Genomic DNA, 17,613 nt, shown 5'->3' with positions numbered 1-17,613 from the left:
TGGGAGCAAGCCCAAAGCCATGTTTCTCCATGGTTGCTGCCTCTGCTCCTGCTTGAGTTCCTACCCCGATATGATATATATTATATATATTCATTAAAAAGGGAGTGGGACAGTGGTGGCACATACCTTTAATCCCAGAGCTCAGGAGGGAGAGGCAAGTGGATCTTTGAGTTTGAGGCCAGCTTGGTCTCAAACAGAATGAGTTCCAGGACATCCAGGACTACACATAGAAACCCTATCTCAAAAACAAAGTAGGGGGCATCCCATGTAGCCTAGGCTGATGTAACAACAAAACAACTAAAACTTCATTTACTTAGCTATTTTGCGGCAGTTGTCTTAGTCACTGTTCTGTTGCTGTGAAGAGACACCACGACCACAGCAACTCTTATGAGGGAAACATTTAATTGGGGCTGACTTTCAGTTTCTAAGGTTCAGTCCATTATCCAGGGAACATCACGGCAGGAAGGCGGGAGTGTGGCTGGAGAAGTGGCTGAGAGCTACCTCCTGATCCAGGTACAGAGAGAAACACTGGCTCCACCCTCAATGACGCACTTCCGACAGCAAGGCCACATCTCCCAATCCCTTTCAAGTAGTGCCGCCCCCTGACGATCAAGCCTTCAAATGCACACGTCTACAGCAGTCATTCTTGTTCAAACCACCACAGTGATGGAGATTGAACCTAGCACCCAAGACCATCATCAATAAGTTTTTCTTTGGTGTTTTTTGTTTTGTTTTTTGAGGTGCATGGGTTAGAAATCAGGTACACCCCAAGCCTACCTTCAGCAACTCAGAGGCCTTAGCAGCTAAGCTGTGTTATCAGCAGACCCTTTAAAAGGTTCTAGCTATCATTCTGGCTCTCTTGGTGTCTCTGTCTCTCTCTCTCTCTCTCTCTCTCTCTCTCTCTCTCTCTCTCTCTCTCTTTTTAAGATTTTATTTATTTATGTATTAGTTCACTGTAGCTGTCTTCAGACATACCAGAAGAGGGCATCAGATCCCATTACAGGTGGTTGTGAGTCACCATGTGGTTGCTGGGAATTGAACTCATGACCTCTTAACCACTCAGTCCTCTTAACCACTGAGCCATCTCTCCAGTCCCTCTGTCTCTCTTTCATGTCCCCTCTCCAAGACTGCCTTTCACTCTTGCCCTTAATCTGTTGCATAAGATATGTTGCATGGTATGATCTTTCTGGTATACCTTGCCTGTAATCTGCCAAAGTACTCACTCCCACAGCATAAATCTTAACAGTAGTGGTGTTTGTTTTTGAAACAGGTTCTTTCTACGTCCTTGAACTTGCTATGTAGACCCTCAAACTCACAGATCCACTTGTCTTTGCCTCCCAGCACACTAGAAAGCAGAGAATGGCAGATCTCTTAGTTCAAGGCCAGCTTGGGCTACAGAGTGAGTTCCAAGACTACACAGTGTAACCAGGGCTAGACAGAGAAACCCTGTCTCAACCAAACAAAACACAAAAATTTGAGTGACATTGAAATATAGAAGACTGAAGCCATTCTGGTTTGTATAGCAAATTCCAGGCCAGTCGGGGGTTCATAATGAGACCTGTCTCAAAGGGGCGGGGGGGGGGGGGGATACGAGGCAGGGATGGGGGCAGCTGAGTTGGAAGTATGGCATGGTTACATACAGTGCATTTCATGCAGGTGACCGGGGCTCTATTCCCAGAACCCACATGGTGGCTCAAAACCATCTATAGCTCCAATTCAATGGATCTGATGCCCCTCTTCTGGCCTTAGTGGGCACATAACATGCTGGCAAAAAACACTCATGATGTAAAATAAAATAGCATGCTATTTTTCTTTCTGGGTTTAGCAGTGTTACAGGGGGCTTGAAATGGGGCAGGAGGGGGGGTGACCTATAACAGCCCCAAGGTTCCAGGGCCCTCAGTATTTGTGCCCCTCGGGCCCTTGTGGAGTGAAGATTGAGCAGTGGCACAGGATAGGTGCCTTGGTTATTAGTCAGACTGGATCCTAGAAGCCAACTGGTCCGGCCTAAAGTAAACACACCCTGACACAAAGCCTCGAGAGGGGCGCAGAGGCTCGGCCGGGTGCGAGTGGACTGCCACGGGAGGAGGCAGTGCCGTTCATTAGCCTCCTCATTTGGGGCAAAGCGAATCCGTGTGGTGACACACAATTGTCTTGGAGGATTTAGGGGGATTTGCCCGAGTGTCCCGGTGGGCCCCTAGCCTCCTCCTAATCCCGTCCACATTTCAGACTACTTAGGAACGCATTAAATGTCAAAGCCGGCGTTTAGGGAAATATCTACATTTCGTATGCATCGCCCGGGTCAAAAGAAAAGCCGAAAAGAACCTTCCAGCATTTGGCCCGAGAGGCTCTCTGTGTGGTCCCCAGTGTGAATGGGGAGGGCCGGGCTCCCCTCCTAGGAATGCAGTCCTTTCTCTTGGAGAAAATGCTAATGCTTTGTTCCTGCCTTGGCTTCCCCAGGCGCAGGGGCGCCCCGCGCGATTGTCACCACCACATTAGCATGTGAGCAACCCCTGTCCCCACCCCCACCCGCACCCCCCAGCGCGGCCCTGATTGGGGCCTTCTGGGACTCCGGCCATGGCCAGCTGCCAACATCTTGCCACTGTCCACGTCTCCGCTGAAACCTCAGGAAGCTAACAGAGGCAGCCTGCAGGTGGGGAGTTTTCTCTCCATACATGTTGACCCTTTAATATACGAGGGAAAAAAAAACAAACTTTATTGTGGCTTTCCTACCAAGGAAATCATTGGAACATCTGTGATCCAGCTGCGATCTGTGTCCTTATGACCAGGGTATCCTGCAGACGATGTGACGCTTCCTACGACTTCCAAGCTGTTTACAACGGGGACAACCGGGAAGGGGACACAGTGCAAAGGGGTTACAGCCCTCCCGCGGGATCCTCTTGGGAAGCAGCAGAGAGGCAGAGGCTCGGGACGCAGGCAGCAACCCTCGTGAACCCCGGGATGCCGAGCGCCACCTAGCGACAGCGCAGAACAGACGCGTGTGTTCTGTCCAGCCATCCAGCCCACCATATTCTCCGTTTTCTTCACTGATAACTAAGCTTGCTTTAGTCATTCCTTCTCACTTTATTCACTTCTTCTTCTATTTATTTTGTTTTACTTATTTGACTAATTATTTAACTAGTTTGTTTTATATAGCTTTATTTCACTCACGTCACTTCCGTGGTTAATGACCTTTAGCTGAATACATGTGTGAGCCATTTCTTCTTCGATTTTTTGTTTTTTCATTGTTTAGATTTTAATTTTTGCCATAATACATTACTTAATGTATTTCATCTGCTTCGATTACTTGACTTATCTTTGCTCTGTAGGTGAAGGTATAAGACCTTTCTTTCGACTCTTCTGGGTCGTTTCTGCCTGAGTTTTTGAAGAATGGTTAAAAAAGAAAAAAATACACTGGGAGTTGGTGGCGCACGCCTTTAATCCCAGCACTTGGGAGGCAGAGGCAGGCGGATTTCTGAGTTCCAGGCCAGCCTGGTCTACAGAGTGAGTTCCAGGACAGCCAGGGCTACACAGAGAAACCCTGTCTCAAAAAACAAAACAAAACAAAACAAACAAGAACACTGGCTGGCTGCTCTTCCAGAGGTCCTGGGTTCAATTCTCGGTTCCCACGTACTGGCTCACAGCCATCTGTAATTCCAGTTCCAGGAGATCCGACACCTTCTTCTGGTTTCCCGGGCACTGCAAGTGGTGCACCACAGACATACATGCAAGCAAAACAACCATACACAAAATATAAATAAAATAAAAATCAAAGGAGACCAGGAAGATGTGGCTGGTTACCCGTGCCTTTAATCCCAGCACTCAGGAGGCAGAGGCAGGCAGGCAGATTTTTAGAAGAGCAGTCAGTGCTCTCTTAACCACTCAGCCGTCTCAGCCCTCCATGCCCTCTTCTGACTGCCACTTGCCTTTATGTAATTTGCAGATACACATGCAGGCAAAACATGCACACCCATAAAATAAATTTAAAAGAGAGTAAACAAACAAACAAACCCTGTCTATTTGGGAGAGTGTTTTCTATCGGTATTTGGTCTCCGTCTTCCGTAGGTTGTCCATGATCCCGTGGGTGGTCCCACACCCAGACAAATATGTACAGCATTAATTGGGCTCAACGGGAATTTTTTTTAAGATCTATTTATTTTATTTATATGAGTACACTGTAGCTGTCTTCAGACACACCAGAAAGAGGACATCAAATTCCATTACAGATGGTCATGAGCCACCATGTGGTTCCTGAGAATTGAACTCAGGACCTCTGGAAAGAGCAGCCAGTGCTCTTACCCGCTGAGTCATCTCTTCAGCCCAAGGAGGCTTTTTGTCGTTATTACTATTATTATATTCATTGGTGTTTTCACTGAATGTCAATCTGGGGGGGGGGGGTCAGATCCCCTAGAATTAGAGTTACAAACAGTTGTGATCTCCCATGTGGGTGTTAGGAGTTGAACCTGGGTCCTTAGGAAGAATGGCCAGTGCTCATATCTGCTGAGCCATCTTCCCAGCCCTTAACTTAGGCTTCTCTGTGCTTTGCTGGATTTGAAAATTGAATGCCGAGGCAGATAGCAGGAAGACAAGAAGACGGGTATGTTTCATCCAAACTCTATATAGATCAGGCCAGCCTAGAACTCACAGATACCCACTTGCCTCTGCCTCCTGAGTGCTGGGTTTAAAGGCAAGTGCCACCACCGCCCTAAATAAAGGGTAAACTGACTTCATGAAAGCATCCTTCATCTGTTGGTTTCCTTTGAGACAGAACATCGATCACTCCGTAGCCCTCGCTGCCCTGGAACTCATGGTAATCTTTCCCAGCCTCCCAAGGCACATTTTATCTGTTGGATTCCAATTCTAGCTCTAAAGCTCGCCACTGGGGGGCAGAGGTGAGCTGACAAAAAAAAATAACCAGAACAAAACAAACGCACCAAATCCCAACTCCCTCTCTTCCTAGCTGTGTGCGCCTCCCGTGCTCCTTGGCCTCTCTAAAGCTGTTTCCACTATAAAATGAAGGATGCGCTCCCTTCCAGGGCAAGACAGAGATACTTAGCTATGGTGCCAAGGAAAGTGGGAAGAGGCCTATGGCAGCCCCTGCCTGGCGGGAGGAGAGACCCCTTCCTATCTTTTTATAAAAACAGTGTATAAAATCAGATGGCCCATGCCTCTAATCCCTCTGTGCTTGGCCTGTCGGGCCCTCCCAGTTACAGGCTGTGTAGGATGATGCAGGACACATATTTGATCCTTTACTCTGTGATTCAGTCACTATAGCAACCAGGTGTGTTGCCTTAAGTGTGTAATCCCAGCACTGGGGAGGTTGTGGCAGAATTTCCATGGGTTTAAGGCCAGCCTGGGCTATGTAAAAAGACCTTGTCTCAAAATCAAACAAACAAACATAGGGGGAGTCTGGGAAATGGTTCAGTGGGGGTAAAAGCGTTTTCCATATAAGTCTGGGGAACTGAGTGTGACCCCCTGCAAGCCATAAAACAAAGATGGTTTCTTTCTATGTTGCTTAGGCAGATGCAAATTCAGGACCCTCCTTCAGCTTTCCCTGGGTTCAAAGTTAAATTTGTTCATGTAGTTTACTTAAGGTTTAAACATAAGTACATTTTTGTTTATTTATTTTTATTACGTGTGTGCGTGTGTGTGTGCATGTTTGTGCATGCGTGTGTGTGTGTGTGTGTGTGTGTGTGTGTGTGTGCTCGTGTGATCAGAAGATGGCTTGTAAAGAGTTGGTTCTCTCCTTCCATTGTGTGAGTTTCAAGGACCAAACTAGTCCAAGAACACATTTAAAAAGATGATGTTTGTGTGCACACATGCGGGTACACACCACAGAGGGCAGTTTAGTGGAATCTGCTTTCTTCTTCCACCTTTGTGGATGCCAGGGATAGACCTCAGGCCGCCTCCCTTACACGGTGAGCAACTCCTTCCACTGAGCCATCTTGCCACCTCCCCAAGAACATTTTTAATGAGTATTAAAGTTCATTTTTTTTTTTTTTTGGTTAAAGATTTATTTATTTTATGTATGTGAGTACACTGTTGCTCTCTTCAGACACACACTAGAAGAGGGCATCAGATCCCATTACAGATGGTTGTGAGCCACCATGTGGTTGCTGCGAACTGAACTCAGAACCTCTGGAAGAGCAGTCAGTGCTCTTAACTGCTGAGCCATCTCTCCAGCCCTAAAGTTCGTTTATTTTATTTAATTAATTAATTTATTTATTTAGGTTTTTTGGAGACAGGGTTTCTCTTCGTAGCCCTGGCTATCCTGGAACTCACTCTGTAGACCAGGCTGGCCTCGAACTCCCTAAAGTTCATTTTTAAAAAGATTTATTTATTATGTATACAGTGTTCTACCTGCATGTATACCCACAGGCCAGAAGAGGGCACAAGATCTCATTATAGATGGTTATGAGCCACCGTGTGGTTGCTTGGAACTGAACTCAGGACTTCTGGAAGAGTAGCCAGTGCTCTTAACCTTTGAGCCATCTCTCCAGCTCCTAAAGTCCACGGTTTTTTGGTTTGTTTGTTTGTTTGTTTGTTTGTTTTACATCCCATAGGGGTACATCCCTTTAATCTCAGCAACCAGGAGGCAGAGGCACATGGGTCTCTGTGAGTTCAAGGCCAGCCTGGTCTACAAATCAAGTTTCAGGATAGCCAGAGATACACAGAGAAATCAGCCTCAAAAAAAAAAAAAAAAAAAAAAAAGGAAAAAAGAAAAGAAAGAGAAAGAGAGAAAGAAAGAAAGAAAGAAAGAAAGAAAGAAAGAAAGAAAGAAAGAGTACTGTGTTTACTTGTGGTCACACAATGGAGAGAGACAAAGGGACAGCACCTGTGGGAACATATGTTTGCCACAGATGAGTGGAACCTGGAAGACAGGCAGGACTGGGTTCTCTCCCAACTTGTGGGTCCCAGGTATTCAACATGGGGTCATAGTGCTTGGTGTTAAGTGCTCTTTATCCACTGAGCCATCTCCTCAGACCAAGTGAAGTTTAAAGTTGGCAGGGCCAGAGCAGAGAGGTGGCTCAGTGGTGAGGAGTAATTACCGCTTCTCCTCCAGGTGACTCAAGTTTAGTTCCCGGCACCCACATCAGTCAGCTCACGACCTCCCGGTACCCTAGCTCCAGGGGGATCCCACACCCTCTTCTGGATTCCTTGGGCATCTGCACTCACATGTGCATATACCTACACACAGATACAATAATATGCCACATTAAAAACAAGACCAATCGATTACAGCTTTTTTTTAAAGGTTTATTTATTTATTTTATGTATTTGAGTGCTCTATCGGCACACACACCTGCAGGTCAGAAGAGGGCATCAGATCCCATTATAGATGGTTATGAGCCACGGTGCAGTTTCTGAGAATTGAACTCAGGACCTCTGGAGGAACAGCCAGTGTTCTTAACCCCTGAGCCATCTCTCCAGCCTTCAAGGAATCATTTACAAAGCAGGAACAAAGGAAAGAAAGTGGACCCAAGGATGTGACGTGTTGTGTGCCTCAGTGAAGTCATCATAGGTCCACTGAGTCAGGGTAGATAGAGCCAGTCTGACAGCTAACACATAGGGTTTCCTCTCTTAGGCAAGAAGATGGAAGGGGCAGGGTAGTGGTGGCGCACTCCTTTAATCCCAGCACTAGGGACGCAGAGGCAGGCAGATTTCTGAGTTCGAGGCCAGCCTGATCTACAGAGTGAGTTCCAGGACAGCCAGAGCTACACAGAGAAACCCTGTCTCAAAAAAACAACAAAAAAGAAGGAGGAGGAGGAGGAAGAGGAGGAGGAAGAAGGGACTCTTCACTACGATGCAAACTGGGGGTGTTAAGTAGCATAACCCTTAGGATTCCACTCTGTTTGAACAGTAACCCTAATTAGGTGCACCCGCGAGGGTCCACCTGCCAGACCACGAAGGCAATCCCACTGAATTAAGATTCAATCAATCGAACTTTAAGGGCAAGAGAAAGTATTTGTAAAAAAAAAAAAAAAAAAAAAAAAAAAATCATTAAACAGCACATAAAAGACTTTGAGGGGCTGGCAGGGATGGGAGAACACAGCCTGGCTTTTGTTAAGGTACTTCAGGCCCAATGAGTTAACTTTTTTCAGGAATTTTAACAAGATAGTGGTCAAAGTGAAATTTGTTCGCGTGGTTTATTTAAGGTTTTACAAGGCCCTGCAAAGAGTCCGTCCCCTGAGTCTGGAAGCACAGAGCTGCTGACAGAAGTGAGATGCAGTGAGAAAGGGGAATTTTCGAACATGTGGGCTAGGAACATGTTGGCTGCGACAAAGAAACCCAAATGGAGACCTCGCGGGATCCCAAAAGAAGGGATCCTGGGTCTGTCTTGGATCCAGGGAGCCTGAAGACTGCACTTGCGATCCTGGGAAGGAAAACCAAACCCAGACAGATTATTGGGACAACCGATGAAATGTGAACGGGCTGTGGATTAGATAGCAGACTTGTATCAACATGGGATTTCCTGATTTTGATAACAGCACATTGGTTGTATAAGATAATGTTCACCGTCTTAGGAAACGCACCCGGAAGTGGTCGGGGTGAGAGGGCCACGAGCAGAAGCAGAGAGTTGATTCGTAACTGGCAGAGCCTGGGTGGCCAGGTGCCCGTGGGTTAGTAACATTATTATGAGTTTTGTGGCTGGGGTCTGTGTGCGTGAGCTAAGAGTCTTTCTATGTAATTCAACGCAGCCAGGAACTGATGGATCCTCAGGCCTCCCAAGGGCTGAGATTGCAGGTTTCTGGAGTTTTCTTTGCAGGGTAGACATGGTTGAAGCTAGAGCCACGTGCAAGCTAAGTATTGAGCTGTATCTTCAGCTTTCATTTTTTTATTATACATGCTTGTATGTGTATTTTTGTGTGAATGTGTGCGGGTGTACTTTCACAAATGTGTGTGTGTGTGTGTGTGTATGTGTGTGTGTTCGAGCACTCGCGTAAGCCAAAACAGGTTGATATCATCATCATCATCATCAATTACGTAATCTTGGCAGTGCTGGGGCTCAAACTCGGCACCTCCCACTGAGCTGTATCTTCAGGCTCAAACCTTCCTTCATTTTTTTTTTTTTTTTTAAAGATTTATTTATTTATTTTATGTGAAGAAGGCATTGAATCCAGTTACAGATGGTTGTGAGCCACCATGTGGTTGCTGGGAATTGAACTCATGACCTCTGGAAGAGCAGCCAGTGCTCTTAACCACCGAGCCATCTCTCCAGCCCTTCCTTCATTTTTTTTCAATTTTGTCTTTTAGGTTAACTTCTTTTATGTTGCTTTTGCCTGCTTGTAGTGCCTGTGGAAGCCAAAAGAGGGCGTCAGAACTTCTGGAACTGGATTGGCCAACACTTTTATTTTCTGAGACAAGGTTTCTCACTAGACTAAAATTCATCAATGTGGCTGGACTTGTTGGCCAGCAAGCCCTAGGAAATCCCTCTGTCTCTGCCTCCCCCTCATGAGGATTAAAGACACATTTCCGTGCCCAGCATTTATTTTATTTTATTATTTTATTTTGAGACAGGGTCTCACTGTGTAGCCCTAACTGGCTTACTATGTAGTCCAGGCTGGCTTAAAAGTCATATAAATTTCACCTGCATCTGGCTTCCCAAGTGCTTGAATTAAAGGTGCACCAGGACAGACAGCGTGCTCTCCTTTTAAAAGGATGGTTGGAGTCTGGTGGTGGTAGTGCATGCTTTTAATCCCAGAAACGCTCAGGAGGCAGACACAGGTGGAATTTCTATGAGTTCTAGGCCAGCCTGGTTCACACAGTGAGTTCCAGGACAAATTGCCTTTAATCCCAGACACACTCAGGAGGCAGATGCAGGCAGATCTCTGATTGAAGCTAGCCAGATCTACAGAGTAAGTTCCAGGACAGTTAAGGCTACTGAGAGAAATCCTAGATACAAAACAAAAGACAAAAAAAAAAAAAAAAAAAAAAAAAAAAAGTTGAGGGGCTGGAGAGATGGCCCAGCAGTTAAGAGCACTAACTGCTCTTCAAGAGGTCCTGAGTTCAATTCCCAGCCACATGGTGGCTCACAACCATCTGTAATGGGGTCTGATGCCCTCTTCTATTGTGTCTGGACAAGCTACAGTGTACTCAAATACATGAAATAAATAAATAAATAAATCTTTAAAAAAAAATGTTTAAAACTAATTAAGTTTATTTTTTATATACATTTTTTTAAACCTCTGGAAGAGTAGTCAGTGCTCATAACCAGGGAGCTATCTCTCTAGCCCCCAAGTTTATTTTTGTAATTTATTACTTTATTATTTTTTATGTGTTTGAGTGCTATGCAGGCATGCAGGCATGCATTTATATGTGTATACCGTGTGCATGCCTGTTGCCTTCAGAGGCCAGAGGAGAGCGTTGAATCTACTGACAGTGGATTACAGTGTTGAGCCTCCACATGGGTGCTAGGAACCAAGCCTGTGTTCTCTTGGAAGAGCTGGCACTCTTTATTTCTGGGTCTAATCTCTGGTTCCTACTTATTTACTTATTTAGTTATCTATTTATGTTAAGGTTGCCGGAATCCCAGCACTCTAAAGGCGGGTAGATCTCTATGAGTTTGAGACCAGCCTGGTTTACATAGTGAGCTGCCAAAAAAAAAAAAAAAAATTAAGGTAAGTTCTCAGGCTGGCTTTGAATTCAAAGAAATCTGTCTGCTTCTGCTTCCAGGGAATGCTGGGGTTAAAGGAGTGGGCCACCTCCCTGGCTTGCTCTATCTTTCTAAAATTATTTTTACCTTATTTATTTATTTATTTAGTGTGAATAGGTGTGTGCACCTGCATTGTTGTGTACCTATGGATGTGTGGGAGCTACTTGCAGTAAGACGGAGGGGGGGGTCTCTCTTTCCCTCTAGGTAGTTCTCAGCATCAAATGCAGGTTTGAGAGACAGTCTCACTGTATAGTTCTGGCTGAGCTTTTCTCTGTAGCCCAGGCTGGCCAGGCTCACATTGAATTCATAGCAATTATCTTCCGGCTAAGTGACTAGAGATCCCAGGTGTGTGCTGCCAGGCCTAGCCTCAGTGGCTGAGATCTGAGGAAGGATAGGCCACAGGATTGGGAAACTACAGACAGAGACAAGTCCCAAATACCGCCAGGCTAGGCCTGTGCAGACAACCTGGAGCCTCAGAGTCTGGCCCAGGTATGGTTACGAAAGGAGCTCATTATCAACTGCCTGAAGGCTGCAGGCCCAGTCCCAGGGTCCCCTAGGATGGACATCTCTGGAAAGGAATGTTAGAGAAAATGTACCTGGTATAGTTAGTGAGGCAAACTGTAAAGTTTCCCAGTAAGGGCAGAACCTGATAGCAACCTTACCCTACTACCAAGCCTGTACACAGAGGAGCCAAACTCAGCATGTGGGAGAGATTTCTTGAAACGATTTATTACTTTTATATGTATGAACATTTCACCTGGGCTCACAACCATCTGTAATGGGATCTGATGCCCTCTTCTGGCATGTCTGAAGACAGCTATAGTGTACTTGTCATGTATATAAAATAAATAAAATCTTAAAAAAAAAAAAAAGAAGAAGAAGAAGAACATTTCACCTGCATGTATACATGTGTTACCACCTGTGTGCCTAGCACCCTAGGAGGTCAGAAGTCAGCCTCAGATGATCCTTTGGGACTGGAGTTATATAAGGTTGTTAGCCACCTTTTAAGTGCTGGGATTTGAACCCAGATCCTCTCGAAGAGCCACCAGTGCTCTTATCCACTGAGCCATCTCTCCAGCCCTACTAATGTTATTCTTGTGTGTACCTGTGTGTGGACGTATGCACACAGAAGCCGTACTCTCAAACGCTAGATCCCTAGAGCTGGACTTCCAGTTCACTTTTTTGGTTTTTGTTTGTTTGTTTATTTGCTTGTTTTGAGACAGGGTTTCTCTGTATAGCCCTAGCTATCCTGGAACTCACTCTGTAGACCAGGCTGGCCTTGAACTTAGAGATCTGCCTGCCTCTGCCTCCTACAAGCTGGGATCAACTATGTTCAGCTCAGGGACTTACTTCTTAACCTCTAAGTCATCTCTCAAGGCCTAATTTGGTCTTCAAAAAGGAAAGAAATCTGCCATTTATGACAACATGGAAACGCCTGGAGGACACCAGGCTGAGTGAAGGAAGCTAAGCACAGAAAGATGAACAGTACATAGTCTCATGTCTAAAATCCGAAAGCCATGCACTGGCATGCATCTGTAATTCCACTTATTCAAGAGGCTGAGGCGGGAGAACCAGAAATTTGAGGTCAGCTTGGGCTATAGAGGCAACATAATGAAAATTGATTCATAAAAGAAAATTGTGGGGCTGGAGAGATGGCTCAGCAGTTAAGAGCACTGGCTGCTCTTCTAGAAGACCCAGGTTTGATTCCCAGCATCACATGGCTGCCCATAACTACAACTCCAGTCTCAGGGAATCAATTGCAGGCAGATCGCTATGAGATTGAGGGCATTCTGAGCTATGTAGTGAGTTCTACATAGGAAGGAAAAAAGATAGTTGGAGTGGTTACACCTTTAATCCCTTTACTTGGGAGATAGAGGCATGTGGATCTCTGAATCTAAGGCCAGCCTGGTCTAAAGGGAGGAAGAAAGAGAGGGACGGAGGGAGGGACGGAGGAAGGAAGTAAGTAAGTTGTATAGTTAGTTAAGTCTGGTAGTAGTCAAGTTTGCCTAGCACACAGGAAATCCTGAGTTTGATCTCCAGCAATACATAAACTAGACCATAGTGGTGCAAGCATTTGGAAGACTGAGGTAGGAGGATCAGAAGTTCAAAGCCATCCTCAGCTACACACTCAGTTTAGAGACACTTGTCTCCAAAACAAGCAAATAGCCCTCCTCCCTCAAACAACAACAACAAAACAACACAAAAACCTGTCAAACAAAACTTTACCACTGCATGAATTAACCTCAAAGAAATTATTAGTTTTTCAAGGTCAGGGGCTGAGGATATCTCAGGAGCAGAGAACTTTGGCCAATCCAAGGGAGACAAAGGGTTCATCCCCAGGATGGGAAACCTTAGGTGCCTGCCGGTTAGGCAGAGGGCTTAAGGAAAGCTGAGGGTGGGGTGGGGCTCTATTATTCTAAGGATTGATTTCTACATAACAAATGACTTTAAAATTTAGTAACACAGAACAATGAGGAAACTGGGTTTGGTGGTCCAGACCTGTGATCCTTGCTCCTCCGGAGAGGCACAGTCAGGGGGATTGTCACAAAATTCAGGTCTGCAAGGAGTAAATAATGAGATCCTGACAAACAAAAAGGGTTGGCAAGTTGGCTCAGTGTCTAAGGAAGCTTGCTGCTCAGCCGAAAGATCTATAGTCACTCCCCAGGACCTATATGGTAAATGGAGAGAGCCAACACTCACTGCCTGTCCCCTGTGCTCTTATGTGTATGCACACATGCGCATACACATATACATATAAACATACATGCAAAATAAATAAATAAAAATTTAATAAATTTAGGGCTGCAGAGGCAGCTCAGTGGTTAAGAGCACTTTTGCAGGTCTGGTGAGATGGCTCAGCAGTTAAGAGCACTGACTGCTCTTCTGGAGGTCCTGAGTTCAAATCCCAGCAACCACATGGCCACTTACAACCATTTGTAATGAGATCTGATGCCCTCTTCTGGCATGTCCAAAGACAGCTAGTATATTTACATATAATAAATAAATAAACCTTTGGGCTGGAGCAAGCGGGGCTGGATGGAGAGGGAGAAGGGAAGGGGGGAAAAAAAGACCACTCTTACAAAGGATGCAAGTTCAATTCTCAGGACTCACTTGGTAGTTCATAATCATTTGTAACTGAAAAAACTCAAAGGGGGATTCTCACTCAAGTCTCAGGACAGCGCCCACCCAAAAACTCACAAGAGACCAGCTTGCTGCAAACACATGAGGCAGTTTAATATCAGAGCTCTGGGCTAGCCCATATCTCCATATCTCACATAGGAGATAGAGGGACTGACATGGAGGCTCAAAGGATTAGGACTTTTATAGGCAAGGGGTGGGGGAAGTGGGAGATTTTTTCGTGGGTACACATGATTGGTTGTTTTACATCAGCAGACTGTACCGGTCGATGGGGCAGAGGGCAGTTCCTGCAGGTGGAAGCTTATCTAAGTTAGCATAACTTCAGTTCCAGGAGATATAATGCCATCTTCTGGTCATGGGCATCAGGCATACTTATGTAGGCAAATATTGGTCCATTGTTTTAAAATTACATTTATCTGTCTACCTATCTAAGGAGCCATCTGGAGTGCCATGCCAAGTGCCAATGGATTTGTGTTACTTCTAAAATTTACTATGATAGTCACTATAGTTGGGAAAAAGTTCAAAGACACTTGCAGGGTGTTATAATTCTAACAACTCTCTGGGTGTTTTAGCTTTGCACACTGAGATTATGAATTTAAAGAATGCTGCTCCACTAAGCTTTGATCCTCTAGATACTGCTGATAAAATTATCCATGGCCTGAGGTTAGTATTTCTGTCTTGGTCAAGCTTCAAGAATGGTGTATATATAGCTTGATCATGCTAACCCTTTTTGTCCTGGGAATACTTTTATTCCTGCCTATCGTGTTAAAGCTTGTCTCTAACAACATCAACATGTTGGTTGCCAAAGTACATGGCTTGAAACTGAAAATGGACCCCCAGGTAGAGTTATTAATTTAACAGGCTGGCAAGTTAAGGACGGGTAAGATTCTGTACAGAGCCTTACCAACCTAAGACAAAAGTGCATTGCTTTTGATAACACATATTCCATGATGGGTAAGGAAGGCATTCTTATCAGAATGACCTGAGACAGGCTCAGTCTTGTATATAAAATAAAAAAGGGGGAGAGGCAGAGAGCTTATGGGGCAGCTTGGCAGGAATTTGACATTGGCTAAGGACAAGGAAATAGGCTTCAGGCAGGAATCTGAAATTAGGCCATGTCAAGGAAGTAAGTTCAGGCAGGAATCTAATTTTAGGCCGAAACAGGAAGTAATTTCAGGCAGGAATCTAAATCTTAGGCTAGAACAAAGAAGTAGGCTTCAGGCATGAATATGACTTTGGACTAGGACAAGGAAGTAGGCTCAGATATTTTGGTCATCCTGATAAGCCCTTAGAAATAGTGATCACAGGACTCTGTTTATTGTTGTGGGTGTTCTTTGACTATCTGGGTTTATTGTCTTGCTTGTTCCTTGACTATTTGCATTTATTGTATTGCTAGTTCCTCAACCTAGAACTGACCTTAATACTTCATGTAATTAAAATGGTATAAAAGTAAATCGGGAAAAAATAAACCTGCCTCAGTCTCAGAATTGGCTGGGGTCATGCTACAATGTTGTCTAAGTGTCTTTTTTCTTTTTAATCCTCACTCCTGGGCTGGAGAACCTGTTGACTGACTGGTCTGGCCTGGTCTGTCTGTCTGCCTATCTATCTATCTATCTATCTATCTATCTATCTATCTATCTACCATCTATTTATTGTGTGTGAACATATGAGTACATGTATGCCACAGTGTTTGTGGCGGTCAGATAACAACTTATAGGAATCAGTTCTTTCCTCCCACCTTGTGGGACCTTAAACTCATGCTGTCAGGTTTCCTTGCAAGCCTCTTTACCTGCTGAGCCATCTAGGTGGCCCTCCATCATTTCATTACAGCTCACAGTTTTGTGGACTAAGACTTCAGACTGACTCCACTGGGCTTTGATCAGCTTGGAGAGGCTTCTTTGGAGACGACTTCACTCATATACCTGTCTGGACAGCCAGGAAGCTGAGTATCAGTAAATCTTCTCTGTTCCATGTAACCTCTGGGGCTCTTGGTGGTTTGTCTCCAGGTTTAGGCTGAGAAAGCCATGCTTCACCTCTTCTTTCAAAGCATCGCCAGTTGGATTCTAGGGGAGGGGCTTAGGGACCAGACTAGAGACAGACTGGATCGAGAAGGCTGGGTAGGGACTGACAGACCAAGCAATTTGGGGTCCATTATCTACTTAAAGGGGATCCCTGAGTGAAGGGACCAGGAGAAAGACTGAAGGACGATATTTAACAGAAAGCAGGAAAAAATGCACATAGCTTTCCTGCCATTCATTCAGATGGCATTTAGAATTGTTTTCGATGGTGTTTATTGTGTGTGTGGTGGGCTGTGTGGAAATTTATACTGCAGCATGCACAGGGAGGTCATAACACAATTCATAGTAGGTTCTATCCTTCTGTATGAGTCCTGGGGTTCAAATCCAGGTTGTTACACTTGGCAGCAAGCTGAGCCATCTAGCTGGGTGCCCCCAAATGATTATTTTTAAAAGTTTATTTACTGTCTGGTGGTGGTGCATGCATTTAATCCCAGCACTCTGGAGGCAGAGAAGGTGGATTTCTGAGTTCGAGGCCAGCCTGGTCTACAGAGTGAGTTCCTGGATGGCCAGGGCTACACAGAGAAACATTGTCTCAAATAAACAAAAAACAAACAACAAAGTGTATTTACTGAGGGATGGAGTGATGGCACAGCAGTTATGAACACTGCTGTTCTTCTAGGGGACCCAGGTTCAGTTCCCAGCACCCACAGAGTTGCTCACAATCATTTATAACTGTAGTTCTGGAGGATCCAATGCCTTCTTCTGCCCTGCACAGACACTGCACACACATGGTTCATGGGCACACAGAAGAACACCCATACATATAAAAAGACTTACAAAACATCTATTTACTGAGCTTATATGTGTCTGGAACTATGGGAAGCTCTGTACACTCAGAAGCTTATTTAATTCTGATTGGCTATTTAAATTATTACCCTTCTGTGGACAGAAAATTGGATGTACACAGATTAAGGAATTTCTTCCAAAGTCACAGAGCAATGGAACCCAAACTGGACCCAAAACGAGAGTTCTAGATCATTACTGAGACAGAGTCTCGCGTAGCACAGGCTAGCCTTGCCCTCACTGTGTAGCCAAGGATGACCTTGAATTTCTGATTGTTCTGGCTCCTCCTCTTCCTCTCCTTCCTCCTCCTCCTCCTTTTTCTCCTCCAGAGAACTGGAACTTACAGTCCCATAGTCAGCCTTTCCCTTCTTTCCTTTCTGGTCATTCTGAGCAGTTGTGCTTAGGAAACCCATGTAACTACTGCAGTCAGGAGCCACTTCTCCTCAAGTCCCAGTGCCTGCTCATGTGGGTCTGGCTGCTCCAGGACCCAAAGGACTGTTAGCATTTTTTTCCCATTGTGCTATTTTTCTTCTTTATCTTTTTTTTTTTTTTTTAAAGAATTTATTTATTTCTATTCTGTGTCCACTAGTGTTTCACCTGCACGCATGTCTGTATGAGGGTATCAGATGCCCTGGAAATGGATTGCAGACAGTTGTGAACTGCCATGAGGTTGCTGGGAACTGAGCCTAAATCCTGTGGAAGAAGAGTCAGTGTTCTTAACCCAGAGCCATCTCTGCAGCTCCCCATCTTTCTTTTCCTTTCTTTTCTCTTCCTTCCATCCTTCCTTTCTTTGATGGTGGTGGACTGGCCCCTGGAGTCTTTCTGACACTTATCTTCTTCCCCCTTTCTAGCACCTCCCCCATCTGCCCTCCCCTCCCCCATCTGCCCTCCCCTCCCCCATCTAGTTTGCTCATTTTGTTTTAGACTTCCTAGGATTTTTTTGAGACAGGGTTTCTCTGTGTT

The sequence above is a fragment of the Arvicanthis niloticus genome, chromosome 21, assembly GCF_011762505.2.
Source record: "Arvicanthis niloticus isolate mArvNil1 chromosome 21, mArvNil1.pat.X, whole genome shotgun sequence".
NCBI classification, from domain to species: Eukaryota; Metazoa; Chordata; class Mammalia; order Rodentia; family Muridae; genus Arvicanthis; species Arvicanthis niloticus.
The sequence above is the reverse complement of the archived record's forward strand: the minus strand, read 5'-3'. Positions refer to the sequence as shown.